The 13,489-nt window shown below is 37.4% G+C and overlaps 1 protein-coding gene and 1 long non-coding RNA gene across 6 annotated transcripts in view; one reads left to right on the forward strand and one right to left on the reverse strand.

Annotated features, from left to right (window-relative positions):
• TRIM33 (tripartite motif containing 33) overlaps positions 1–13,489 on the forward strand; it is a 163,290-nt gene that overhangs the window by 27,110 nt on the left and 122,691 nt on the right. The window lies entirely within an intron of this gene.
• LOC309660333 overlaps positions 1–13,489 on the reverse strand; it is a 61,098-nt gene that overhangs the window by 19,791 nt on the left and 27,818 nt on the right. The gene's annotated exons all lie outside the window — the stretch shown is intronic.

Raw genomic sequence — 13,489 nt, forward strand, 5'->3', positions numbered from 1 at the left:
TTCAGTAGTTTCGGCTTGTGGGCTCTAGAGCACAGGCTCAGCAGTTGGCACACAGGCTTAGTTGCTCCTCGGCATGTGGGATCTTCCCGGACCAGGGATTGAACCTGTGTCCCCTTAATTGGCTGGTGGATTCTTAACCACTGTGCCACCAGGAAATTCCCAACTTTTCTTGTATATATATTTAGGAGTGGAATTTTGGGGTTATATTGTAACTCTATACTTAATCTTTTGAGGAACTGCCTGTTTTCCGAAGTGTCTAATATTTTGCAATATCCCATTAGCAATGTGTGAATGTTCCATTTTTTTCCCCGTAATCTTCCTAACAGTTGTTATTCTGTCTTTTTTTATTAGAGGCATCCCAGTGGGTGTGAGGTGGTGTCTCATCGTGGTTTGATTTGCATTTTCCTGATGGCTAATGATGTTGAGCATCTTCTCAAGTGCTTACTATATTAGTATATCTTCTTTGAGGAAATGTCTGTTGCGACTTTTGCCCATTATTTAATTGGATTATTTGATGTTATTAGGTTGTCAGAGTTCTTTATATATTCTGGATAGTAAACCCTTATATCTGACTTGCATGTATCTTCTGTCTTTCACTTTTTCGATGATACCATTTGCCACACAATTTTTTTTTAACATCTTGCTATTTTTTTAAACTTTTTTATTGTGGAAAAAGATGTAACAAAATTTGCCACTTTATCCATTATTAAGCATACAACTCTTTGGCATTAATTGCATTCATAGTGTTGGCAGCACAAAAACTTTTGTGCTGAAGTCCAATTTAATATTTTTTTCCTGTGCTTTTGTGTTTGATGTCATATCTAAAATACCATTTCCTAACCCAAGATCATGAAGATGTACACTTTTTTTTTTCTTTAAGAACTTTACAGTTTTATCTCTTACTTTTGGATCCATGATGCACTTGAATAATTTTTGTATGTAAAATTTGTGTGTGAGATAAAGATCCAGCTTCAGTTTTTTTTAATGTGCTTATTCATAGTACCAGTACTATTTTTTTTAAATTAGTTTATTTTTTGGCCACACCTCAAGGCTTGTGGGATCTCAGTTCCCCGACCAGGGATTGAACCTGGGCCACAGCAGTGAAAGCCAAGCATTCTAACCACTCGGCCATCAGGGAACACCTGTCCCAGTACCATTTATTGAAAGGGCTATTCTTTCCCTGTTGAATTGTCTTAGCACCCATAGAAGTAAATTTTTATTTCGGGACTCTCAATTCCATTGCATTCATCTACAGTTGGTCCTCCATATCTGCAGCTTTCACATCCATGGATTCAACCAACTGTAGGTAGAAAATATTTGGAAAAAATTTTTCAGAAAGTTGCAAAGAGCAAAATCACCCTGGCAACTAGTTACATAGCATTTACATTGTATTTACAGCTATTTACATAGCATTTACATTGTGTTAGGTATTATAAGAAATCAAAAGATGATTTAAAGTATATGAAAGGATGTGTGTAGGTTATATACAAATATCATTTCATTTTATAAAAGGAACTTGAGCATCTTCGGATTTTGGTATCCATGAGGGTCCTGGAACCAATCCCCCATGAATACTGGGGGATGACTGTGTGCATCCTTATGCCTGAACCAAATTGTGTTGCTCATTGTAGTTTTGTAGTAAGATTTGAAATTGGTAGTAAGTCTCCATCTTTGTTCTTTTTCAAGATTATTTTAGCTGTTCTATTCTAGGTCCCTTGACTTTCCATATAAATTTGGAAAGTCAAAAATATTGGCCTGTTGATTTCTTCAAAAAAGTCATCTGGGATTTTGATAGAAATTGTGTTGAATTTTTAAGCCAGTTTTGAGGAGTTTTGCCATCTTAATATTAAGTTTTTTGATTCATGAATCTGGGACATCTTTACATTTACAGGCATACCTTGCTTTGTTGTGCTTTGCAGATACTGCTTTTTTTACAGATTGAAGTTTTGTGGTAACCCTGCATCAAACAAGTCAGTCAGCACCATTTTTCCAACAGCATTTGCACACTTCATGTATCTCTCATATTTTGGTAATTTTTGCAGTATTTCAAACCCTCCATCAGCAAAAAGATTATGACTTGCTGAAGGCTCGGATGATGGTTAGCATTTTCAGCAGTAAAGTATTTTTAAATTAAGGTATGTGTATGTACATTTTTTTAAATATGTAATGCTGTTGCACACTTAATAGACTACAGTATAGTATAAACATAACTTTTATATACACCTGGAAACCAAAAAATTTGTGTGACTTGCTTTATTGTGGTACTCACTTTATTGTGATGGTCTGGAACCAAACCCACAATATCTCGAGGTATGCCTGTATTTAGGTCTTCTGTAATTTCTTTCAACAATATGTTATAGTTTTCAGAATACAGGTTTTATGCTTTAAGAAATTTATTTCTAAGTACAGTTTACCCTTGAACATTATGGGGGTTGGGGTGCCAATCCTCTGAGCAGGCAAAAATCTGTGTATAACTTACCGTCGACCCTCCGTATAAGCAGTTTGTTTCCTCCATATCCACGGTTCTGCATCTGTAGATTCAACCAACCATGAATTGTGTGGTACTGTAGTATTTACTACTGAAAAAAAATGCATGGGCTTCCCTGGTGATGCAGTGGTTAAGAATCTGCCTGCCAATGCAGGGACACCGGTTCGAGCCCTGGTCCAGGAAGATCCCACATGCCACGGAGCAACTAAGCCCATGCTCCACAACTACTCAGCCTGTGCTCTAGAGCCTGTGAGCCACAACTACAGAAGCCGACGCGCCTAGAGCCCATGCTCCGCAACAAGAGAAGCCATTGCAATGAGAAGCCCGCACACTGCAACGAAGAGTAGCCCCTGCTCGCCACAACTAGAGAAAAAGCCCATGTACAGCAACAAAGACCCAATGCAGCCAAAAATTTTTTTTAAAACAATTAAAAAAAAAAAGCCATGTATAAGTGCCGTTCAAACCCATGCAGTTCAGGGTCAACTGTTCTTTCTAATGCTCTTGCAAGTGAAACTGTCTTCTTGATTTCATTTTTTTTTTGAATTGTCTGTTACTTCATATTCCTTATTCATTCACTGCATAAGAATATAATTGAGTTTTGTACATTGGTCTTTCATTCTTCAACAGATTCTGGGGATTAGGAAGTACTGTAATTAGTATAGCCATTATCTTTCTTATGGTTGCTGTTTGTATGATAGCTTTTCTTACCCTTCTACTTTGAGCCTACTTATGTATTTGAATCTAAATTGTGTCTTTTGTAAACAGTGTGTAGTTGGGTATTATTTTTGTTTTTGTTTTTAATCCAGCCTAACAATCACTGTCTTTTGGTTGGATTGTTTAATCCATTTACACTTAATGTTACTGTTGATATACTTGGATTTATGCTTGCCATTTTGCTTTTTCTCATATCCTTTGTTCTTCCATTTTTCCATTTCTGCCTTTTGTGATACTAATCTCCCTCACCCCCAGGGCTGCCAACTGGTTTATTTGTTTAGTGACTCGTTTTAGTGAAGTCAACTTTATTTTCCACTACAGTGTGAAGCCTCTGCTATCTCTTGTCAGAGGGCTTAATCTTGGGCATGTGTAGTCACCCTGGGATATCATGATTTTAGGTGGACTCTTTATTTTCTTGATCTGTTAAGCTCTCTGTCTCTCTTGATATCATACCAAGCTGTTAGGCTCTGCTAATCGTGGTCTGGTTGCTCTTTCTTTTTTTCCTTTAATAAATTTATTTATTTGTTTATTTATTTTTGGCTGCATTGGGTCTTTGTTGCTGCCTGCAGGCTTTCTCTAGTTGCGGCGAGGGGGGCTACTCTTCATTGCGGTGTGTGGGCTTCTCATTGTGGTGGGTTCTCTTATTGCGGAGCATAGGCTCTAGGTGCATGGGCTTCAGGAGTTGCGGCACGTGGGCTCAGTATTTGTGGCTCATGGGCTTAGTTGCTCCACGGCGTGTGGGATCTTTCTGGACCGGGGATCGAGGCCATGTCCCCTGAATTGGCAGGCAGATTCTTAGCCACTGCACCACCAGGGAAGTCCTCTGTTGTTTCTGACAGTGCCCTGGGACATAACTTTTTCCATAGTCTGTTACAATGAAATTCAGATCCCTTTCCAAGGTAGTCTTTGAGATTGTCTTTAAGGTTTGTTACGACCCCAGGTGGGCTCCTTTTTAGGTTCCTTGGGTCCCTGGTAAACAGTTGGCCTGTGGTTTAGCTTATTTTTCTCATGAACGTATCAGCTTCCTCTTATTTTTTTTTCATTTTTAAATGTATATTTTATTTCTACATTAATTTTTTTTAACATCTTTATTGGAGTATAATTGCTTTACAATGGTGTGTTAGTTTCTGCTGTATAACATAGTGAATCAGCTATATGTATACATATATCCCCATATCTCCTCCCTCTTGCATCTCCTCCCACCCTCCCTATCCCACCCCTCTAGGTGGACACAAAGCACTGAGCTGATCTCCCTGTGCTATGCGGCTGCCTCCCACTAGCTGTCTGTTTTACACTTGTTAGTGTATATATGTCCATGCCACTCTCTCACTTCGTCCCAGCTTACCCTGCCCCCTCCCTGGTCCTCAAGTCCATTCTCTACGTCTGCGTCTTTAATCCTGCCCTGTGCCTAGGTTCATGAGAACCTTTTTTTGCTTTTTAGATTCCGTATATATGTGTTAGCATACAGCATTTGTTTTTCTCTTTCTGACTTAGTTCACTCTGTATGACAGTCTCTAGGTCCATCCACCTCACTACAAATAACTCCATTTCGTTTCTTTTTATGGCTGAGTAATATTCCATTGTATATATGTGCCACATCATCTTTATCCATTCATCTGTCGATGGACACTTAACTTGCTTCCATGTCCTGGCAATTGTGAATACAGCTGCAGTGAACATTGTGGTACATGACTCCTTTTGAATTATGGTTTTCTCAGAGTATATGCCCAGTAGTGGGATTGCTGGGTCATAAGGTAGTTCTATTCTTAGTTTTTTAAGGAACCGCCGTACTGTTCTCCATAGTGGCTGTACCAACTTACATTGCCACCAACAGAGCAAGGGGGTTCCCTTTTCTCCACACCCTTTCCAGCATTTATTGTTTGTAGATTTTTTGATGATGGCCATTCTGACTGGTGTGAGGTGATACCTCATTGTAATTTTGATTTGCATTTTTCTAATGATTAGTGATGTTGAGCATCCTTTCATGTGTTTGTTGGCATTCCTTATATCTTCTTTGGAGAAATGTCTATTTAGGTTTTCTGCCCATTTTTGTATTGGGTTGTTTGTTTTTTTGATATTGAGCTGCATGAGCTGCTTGTATATTTTGCAGATTAGTCTTTTGTCAGTTGCTTCATTTGCAAATATTTTCTTTGATTCTGAGGGTTGTCTTTTCATCTTTTTTATGGTTTCCTTTGCTGTGCAAAAGTTTTTAAGTTTCATTAGGTCCCATTTGTTTAATTTTGATTTTGTTTCCATTTCTTTAGGAGGTGGGTCAAAAAGGATCTTGCTGTGATTTATGTCATAGAGTGTTCTGCTTATGTTATCCTCTTAAGAGTTTTATAGTGTCTGGCCTTACATTTAGGTCTTTAATCCATTTTGAGTTTATTTTTGTGTGTGGTGTTAGGGAGTGTTCTAATTTCATTCTTTTATGTGTAGCTGTCCAGTTTTCCTAGCACCACTTACTGAAGAGGCTGTCTTTTCTCCATTGTATATTCTTGCCTCCTTTCCCAAAGGTAAGGTGACCATGTGTCCATGGGTTTATCTCTGGGCTTTCTATCCTGTTCCATTGATCTATATTTCTGTTGTTGTGTCAGTACCATACTGTCTTGATTACTGTAGCTTTGTAGTATAGTCTGAAGTCTGGGAGCCTGATTTCCTTCAGCTCCATTTGTCTTTCTCAAGATTGCTTTGGCTATTCAGGGTCTTTTGTGTTTCCATACAAATTGTGCAACTTTTTGTTCTAGTTCTGTGAAAAATGCCATTGGTAGTTTGATAGGGATTACATTGAATCTGTAGATAGGTTTGGGTAGTATAGTCATTTTCACAGTGTTGATTCCTCTAATCTAAGAACATGGTGTATATCTCCATCTGTTTGTATCATCTTTAATTTCTTTCATCAGTGTCTTATAGTTTTCTGCCTACAGGTCTCTTGTTTCCTTAGGTAGGTTTATTCCTAGGTATTTTATTCTTTTTGTTGCAATGGTAAATGGAAGTGTTTCCCTAATTTCTCTTTCAGATTTTTCATCATTAGTTCGATTTCCTCTTAGTTACTTGCCACCAAAATTTTTTTTCAGGAAGTGCTCTTAGGTTTGAACTTTTACATGTTCTATTCCAGGTAAAGTCAGTTCTTCTCGGAGGAACTTCAGAGCTTTTTGTTCTTATAGTCTATCTCTTCCCCTGTGTAAATTCTCTGAGTCACTGCTCTGGAGCTGTAGGTGGGGCCAGTGGCTCATTTCTTGGGGTGACTTCCCTACTGTCTGAGCAGGATACTAGATGAAGTACAGTTGCCTCTGGTCTTATTGGCTTGTCTCTCTTAGGCATGGAGCCTCTGCATTACAAGCAAGTGAGCCAGTTGCCAGAGTATTTTAGTCCTGCTGTGCCTGGGATAGAGTTGTGCCTTATATATTGGGGCTGCGTGGAGAAAGGGAACTCCTGACCCTTGGTTGCAGTGCCTTGAATTTAGCATTTGCAGTCCAGAGCTGTGCAGGATGGGAAATGCTGATGGCCTGCCCCTTTTGGGGAAGGTATTGTAGACCTTGACTTGGAGCCTGTGGGAAAGGTCTTTTTGGTCACATTTACCTGGGGTGTTGCTTTCATCGTGTTGAGTTGGTGGGGAGGTGGGGAGTGGGTTGTGGCTTCAGTGCCACGGACTTGCTGTTTTATCCACCAAGATCTAGTAGCTTTTCTTAAATAAATGTTTCTTTCTTTCTTTTTTTAAACTGTATGCTCTTAGGACAATTTCCAGAGACTTTAAATGGTTATTTTAAAAAAAATCATTTTTCCCAATTATGGTTATTTCCCCAGGAAGGCATCTGCAGAGCTCCTCCCACTACCTTTTCAAAAATTGTTCCTGTCCTGCTTTTTAAGAAAATTAATATCTTCATTGTGTGTCTTTTCCTGTCTTTTTGCTTTCAGTGTATTTATGTCTTTTGTTTGAAGTGATTTCTTTTAGAGAATGTATTGTTGGATCATGTTTTAATCTTACCAATTCTGCCAGTCTTTGTCTTTTAATTCGTGTATTTAGACCATTTACGTTTTAAGGCAGTTATTGATATGCTAGGGATTAAATCTCTTATTTTTTTGTTTGATTTCTCTGTTTTTCTTTTCTTGCGTTCAAGTGGGTTACCTAAACTTTTTTTAAGGTTCCATCTTTATTTGTGGTGTGTTTATATGGTTTTATATAGTTTTGTATAGTGCTTGAGTAGTTTCTTAGTGGTTGTTCTAAATATTGTAATGCTGATTTTTAACTTAAGAGTCTATTTATATTGATGATTTACCATTTGGAGCTGAGTACAGAAACTTTACTTCTATTTAGATCGTTTTATCCTTCCTAGTTGTAAAATAGGATTGTCTTTAAATATTTCCTCTACATATAGCACCTTATGAGATAATGTTATAATTTTAACATCAGCCATCATATAAAATTTAAGGCACCCATGAGAAGTATTACGTTTACCCTCTTTCTTAGCCATTCCAGTGTTCTTTTCTGAAGATCGAAGTTCCTTCTGTTAACAAGTCTTCTTTGTTTAGCAAACTTCCTTTAATCATATGTTAAGGGTAGGTTTGCCAGTGACAAATTTTTGTAGTTTGCTTCGTGAGAATGCCTTTTTAATTCTCTTTCATTCCTGAAGGATACTTCTTATTGCGTATAGGATTTGTGGTTGCATTCTTTTGTTTTAGCCTTTGAACAACATTGTACGAGTTCCTTCTGTCCTTCACTGAGAAATCCACTGCCATTTGAATTTGATGTTCCCCTGTAATGCAGTCACTGGCTGCTTTCATGTTTTTTTCTTTGCCTGTAAGCTTTCAGAACTTAATGATGGGTCTTGGTGTGGATATTTTTGGATTTATCCTGTTTGGAATTTTTAAGGATTTTCATTCTGTAGGTTTATGTCTTGGCACATTTGGGATATTTGCAGCCATTATTTGTTGAAATACTTTTTAAGTTCCATTCCTCTCATGGGATGCTAGTGATAAGAATGTTAGCTGTTTGCTTATTGTCCCATAGGTCCTTGAGACTGTTGAATTTTTAAAAAATTTTATTTATTTATTTATTTGTTTATTTATTTATTTATTTTTGGCTGTGTTGCGTCTTTGTTTCTGTGCGAGGGCTTTCTCTTGTTGCGGCAAGTGGGGGCCACTCTTCATCACGGTGTGCGGGCCTCTCACTATCGTGGCCTTGTTGCAGAGCACAGGCTCCAGATGCGCAGGCTCAGTAGTTGTGGCTCACGGGCCTAGTTGCTCCGTGGCATGTGGGATCTTCCCAGACCAGGGCTCGAACCCATGTCCCCTGCATTGGCAGGCAGATTCTCAACCACTGCGCCACCAGGGAAGCCCTGAGACTGTTGAATGTTTTTTCATCTATTTTGGGTAAATTATATTGATTTGGTCTGAAGTTCAGTGGTTTTATTCTCTGTCATTTTCACTTTACTGTTGAGGCTGTTTATCAAGTTTTGGTTATTGTATGTTTTAGTTATATCATTACCATTTGGCTCTTTCTATAACTTCTGTTTCTTTGGTCTGTTTTAAAGTGTTTCAAGAGAATTTGTAATTGGTTTTTGAAGCCCTTTTATGTTTAAGATGTGTTTATGTTAAAGATATCTTTAAATTCTTTGTCACATAGTTCTAACATCTGATTCTCTGCAGCATACATCAGTTGTCTTTTCTGATTTAAATTAGGATATTTCTCATTGTTAGTTTGACTGATTTTTTAGTGTATTGTGATGTTTTGGATATTATATTCTGATACTTGAGGTCATATTTAATCTTTTTAAGCATGCAGTCTTCCTGTGGAAGGACACGATGATTAAATGGATGTGTATGTTCAGCTTCTCACTGGGCCCTACTGTCACCATTCCAGCAAAAGTGGAGTGCTGACTTTCACTGCCTTGTTGCAAATGGGTGAGGTGAAATTTCAGTTCCCAAAAATGAGATATGAACTCATACAACTTTGTTGCCATGTCTGCTCAATTCCACTGAGCCCCACTGACACAAGGGAAAGAGGAAGCATAGGGCTGACTCACACCACCTTTTTGTTGCAGGGTAAGGGTGGAATCTCACCTACCCCCCTGAGACTTTAGCCTAGCAGAGACTGGAAGTAGAGTGATGACTTGCCTCACCTTCCACTGTCTTATTCCTTCTTGTTATTGCCAAGTGGGGGGAGAAGTTCAGCTCCCTGTTACTGCCCTCTGACATGGAGGGTAGGAGTTATTTTTAGTAGTTTAGGTAAGAAAAAGTATCTGCTTCAACTAAAATGTCGTTTGTTTAAGATCACGACAGTGGAGACAATGAGGATTTTTTCCCTTTTTTTCAGTTTTATTGAGGTATGTTTGACAAAATTGTAAGATATTTAGAAGGTACATCATAATGATTTGATGTACATATATATTGTGAAAGGATTCCTCCCCGTCTATTCAGTAATAACACATCCATCACCTCATGTTTTTATATTTATAGGTGAGAATATTTAAGTTCTATTTGCTAAGGAAATTTCAATTGTATAATAATACAGTGTTAGCAACTATAGTCACCATGTTGTACATTAGATTCTCAGTTCTTATTCATCTTAGAGCAGAGAATTTGTATCTTTTTACCAACCTCTCTCTCTTCCTGTATTCTTCACCCCGGGCTCTGGCAACCACTTTTCTACTGTCTTTGAGTTTGACTTCAATTTTTTTTTTTTTTTTAGCTTCCATATATAAGTGATACCATGCAGTATTTGTCTTTGTCTGGCTTATTTCACTTAGGTTTATCCATGTTGTCACAAATGGCAGGATTTCCTTCTTTCTCGTGGCTGAATACTATTCCATTTTGTGTGTGAGTGAGACTGTTTGGATGCATGTATGTATGTATGTATACACACATGCCACATTTTTTTAGCCATTTATCTGATGATGGATACTTAGGTTGTTTCCCTATTTTGGCTATTGTGAATAATGCTTCCATGGACATGGATGGGAGTGCAGGATTCTCTTTGATATCCTGTTTTCTTTTTAATTTTTTTTGGATATATATCCAGAAGTGGGATTGCTGGATCATATGGTAGTTCTGTTTCTAATTTTTTGAGAAACCTCCATACTGTTTTTCATAATGGCTGTACCAGTTTACATTCCCACCATCAGTGCACAGGGGTTTGCTTTTCTGCACATCCTCACTAACACTTATCTGTCTTTTTGATGAAAGCCATTCTTACAGATTTGAGATATCTCATTATGGTTTTGATTTCCATTTCTTGATGGTTAGTGATGTTGAGCACCTTTGCATGTACCTGTTGGCCATTTTTATGTCTTCTTTGGAAAAATGTCTATTCAGTTTCTTTGCCCATTTTTAAATTGGATTATTTGTAGTTTAGCTATTGAGTTGTGTGAGTTCTTTATATATTTTGGATATTAACTTCTTATCAGATATGATTAGCAAATATTTTCTTCCATTCTGTAGGTTGCCTTTTCATTTTGATATTTTTCTTTACTTTGCAGAAGCTTTTTAGTTTGATGTAGTCCCACTTGTTTATTTTTGTTTTGTTGCTTTTGCTCTTGGCATCAAACTAAAAAAAAACTATTGCCAAGACTGATGTCAAGGAACTTATTACCCCCTATGTTTTGAGTTTTATAGTTTCTGATTTTAAATTTATATCTTTAATTCACTTTGAGTTGATTTTTGTGTATGGTGTAAGACAGGGGTCCAGTTTCATTCTTTTGCATGTGGCAATCCAGTTTTCCCAACACTATTTGTTGAACTGGATATATTGAGGATTTCTTTAGGTCCTGACATTTTACACTTTATAGGTGTGAAATTATAGAATCATGACTCATTGAATTCTAGCTTCAATTCCTGTTCTATGCAAGGCAGTGTTAGATGATTTCTGATCTCAGGGTATCATGTTTGGGTTTGGGAGACTTGAATAAGCACTTAATTTTAACAATTGAAAGGATGATCAATATAATTTATTATTTATTTACTTATTTTTATTTTTATTTATTTTTTGGCTGCATCACATGGATTGTGGGATTTTAGTTCCCCAACCAGTGATCAAACCCCGGGCCCTCAGCAGTGAGAGCTCGGAGTCCTAACTACTGGCCCGCCAGGGAATTCCCGATATAATTTATTTTTGCAAATGGGAAAATTTACAGGTCAGAGAGTCTTGGTCAAGGGTATTTGGCTATAATATTTTTCCACCATTTCATCTTTTGTAATTATTTTGAAATACTAGAACATAGACATGATTAGAATTTTGAACAAGATAAATGGTTATATAATGGTAACTCATTTAAACCCACAAATTACTAACATATTAAATACTAGTTATATCATTTTTACCAGGAAATGTAAAAATACATATTAGCCAAGAAGCTATTAAGAGTACAGGAAATCTTGTTAGGTAGGCCATTACTTCAGAATAAAACATTATATTATCATCATGCAATCTCACTCAAGCACAGTTTTAACAAAACTGCCTTTTCTTGAATGACCCAGATGCATTTCAGATTTACCATATTTAAAATTGAACTTGTGTCAAAATTTTTTCGATCTCCTCTTGTAAGCCCTTTCTTATTCTTCTTATTCCTAAGCAAGAAACTTGGGAATGATCCTTGTCTCCTATTACATCTCTGTTCTCCAGTCTAATTTTCTGGGGATATAGTGTCTGTGATGTCTTTGTCATCTTATGTCTTTGATAACATGGCCTCTTAAAACGAATTATGAATTGTTTTCTTCTCCTTTATTTTTTTATTTTTAACATCTTTATTGGAGTATAATTGCTTTACAGTGTTGTGTTAGTTTCTGCTTTATAACAAAGTGAATCAGCTATGTGCATACGTATATCCCCCTATCCCCTCCCTATTGCGTCTCCCTCCCACCCTCCTTATTCCACCCCTCTAGATGATCGCAAAGCACTGAGCTGATCTCCCCGTGCAATGCAGCTGCTTCCCACTAGCTATCTGTTCTACATTTGGTAGTGTATATATGTCAGTGTTACTCTCTTACTTCATCCCACCTTCCCCTTCCCCTTCCCCATGTTCTCAAGTCCATTCTGTACGTCTGTGTCTTTATTATTGTCCTGCCTCTAGGTTCATCACAACCTTTTTTTTCTTTTTTTTTAAGATTCCATACGTATGTGTTAGGATACGGTATTTGTTTCTCTCTTTCTGACTTACTTCACTGTGTATGACAGACTCTACTGGGTCCTCTCACCTCACTACAAATAACTCAATTTTGTTTCTTTTTATGGCTAATATTCCATTGTATGTATGTGCCACATCTTCTTTATCCATTCATCTGTTGATGGACACTTAAGTTGTTTCCAAGTCCTGGCTATTGTAAATAGTGCTGCAGTGAACACTGTGGTACGTGATTTTTTGAATTATGGTTTTCTCAGGGTATATGCCCAGTAGTGGGATTGCTGGGTCATATGGTAGTTTTATTTTTAGATTTTTAAGGAATCTCCAAACTGTTCTCCATAGTGGCTGTACCAATTTACATTCCCACCAACAGTGCAAGAGGGTTCCCTTTTCTCCACACCCTCTCCAGCATTGTTTGTACATTTTTTGATTATGGCCATTCTGACCAGTGTGAGGTGATACCTTACTGTAGTTTTGATTTACATTTCTCTGATGATTAGTGATGTTGAGCATCTTTTCATGTGTTTGTTGGCAACCTGTATATCTTCTTTGGAGAAATGTCTATTTAAGTCTTCTGCCCACTTTTGGATTGGGTTGTTTGTTTTTTTGATATTGAGCTGCATGAGCTGCTTATAGATTTTGTAGATTAATCCTTTCTCAGTTGCTAGGTTTGCAAGTATTATCTCCCATTCTGAGGGTTGTCTTTTCGTCTTTTTTATGGTTTCCTTTGCTGTGTAAAAGCTTTTATGTTTCATTAGGTCCCATTTGTTTAATATTGATTTTGTTTCCATTTCTCTAGGAGGTGGGTCAAAAAGGATATTGCTGTGATTTATGTCATTGAGTGTTCTGCTTATGTTTTCGTCTAGGTGTTTTATAGTGTCTGGCCTTATATTTAGATCTTTAATCCACTTTGAGTTTATTTTTGTGTATGGTGTTAGGGAGTGTTCTAATTTCATTCTTTTACATGTAGCTGTCCAGTTTTCCCAGCACCACTTATTGAAGAGGCTGTCTTTTCTCCATTGTATACTCCTGCCTCCTTTCTCAAAGGTAAGGTGACCATATGTACATGGGTTTATCTCTGGGCTTTCTATCCTGTTCCATTGATCTATATTACTGTTTTTGTGCCAGTACCATACTGTCTTGATTACTGTAGCTTTGTAGTATAGTTTGA

The sequence above is a fragment of the Balaenoptera physalus genome, assembly GCF_965194825.1.
Source record: "Balaenoptera physalus genome assembly, chromosome: 1".
Lineage (NCBI taxonomy): Eukaryota > Metazoa > Chordata > Mammalia > Artiodactyla > Balaenopteridae > Balaenoptera > Balaenoptera physalus.